Below are 930 nucleotides of genomic sequence, written 5' to 3' on the forward strand. Positions count from 1 at the left end.
GTTTATTAATTATTTCTTTAGATTATTTATGAGCCTTAAAGGCTTAGTCCTTTGAGTAACTTATTTTCAATAAAAAAAAAATATTTCTTATATTACTAACAGTAAAACAAATCCTTCTCTTACACACACACACATACACACACACACACATATATATATATATATATATATATATATATATATATATTTATATATATACATATATATATATGCCTGTGTGTATAAAACACACTATATATAGATATAAGTATAAATAAACATTAAATATTTTCAGCTATGTCATACCATACCAACAAGTGGAAGATGACAATATTCCTATTACTCTTGCTGGCACTTTTGAGCCTATGCCAACTTCCTCATCATCGTCATCCGACGGCCATCAGATACTGCCATTATCAACACATCAGTTCTCCCATGACGTTGATAGGAAGGCGACCCAGGGTCTAGCAGCTGTGCAGAGATTCAGACAAATTCTCAAAATACACGAAAATCAACAAGAAGCAAACAGATTCCCGCAGAGTTTTCCCGACCTTCCAGCGAGCCGCCTAAATCCCCCTGGAAGATCAAAGGCCACTGGAATTCCAGAAATATCACGGGTTCAGACCTCAACTGTTTCATCGACCGATCATAGGCCGACGTCTTCCCACACTGCGAAATATCGCGTCAGTCGTCAGTCACAACATTCAAGGCACTGAAAATAATTTCGCAGGCCCTGGAAACACAAACTTTCCGGATTCTGGAACAACGTCCCAGGTTCTGGAAACATCGGCAACTTGATAACCTCCACGCAGGCAAACCATTTCAGAGGTCATCAAACGATAGCAAATCACGATTTTGGCTTTGTACTGAATGCCCAAGGAGACACAAGAGTCCAGAAGCCCCAAGGGTACCTGATATTCCATCACATTTGCCGCTAGATCTTGCCAACCG

The 930-nt window shown here is 39.2% G+C and overlaps 1 pseudogene; it reads left to right on the forward strand.

Moving 5' to 3' along the window:
• The first annotated feature begins 276 nt into the window (after positions 1-276).
• The window catches only part of LOC137637708 (uncharacterized), a 6,810-nt pseudogene continuing 6,156 nt past the window's right edge, over positions 277-930 (forward strand).

This window comes from Palaemon carinicauda, unplaced genomic scaffold, assembly GCF_036898095.1.
Source record: "Palaemon carinicauda isolate YSFRI2023 unplaced genomic scaffold, ASM3689809v2 scaffold933, whole genome shotgun sequence".
NCBI lineage: Eukaryota > Metazoa > Arthropoda > Malacostraca > Decapoda > Palaemonidae > Palaemon > Palaemon carinicauda.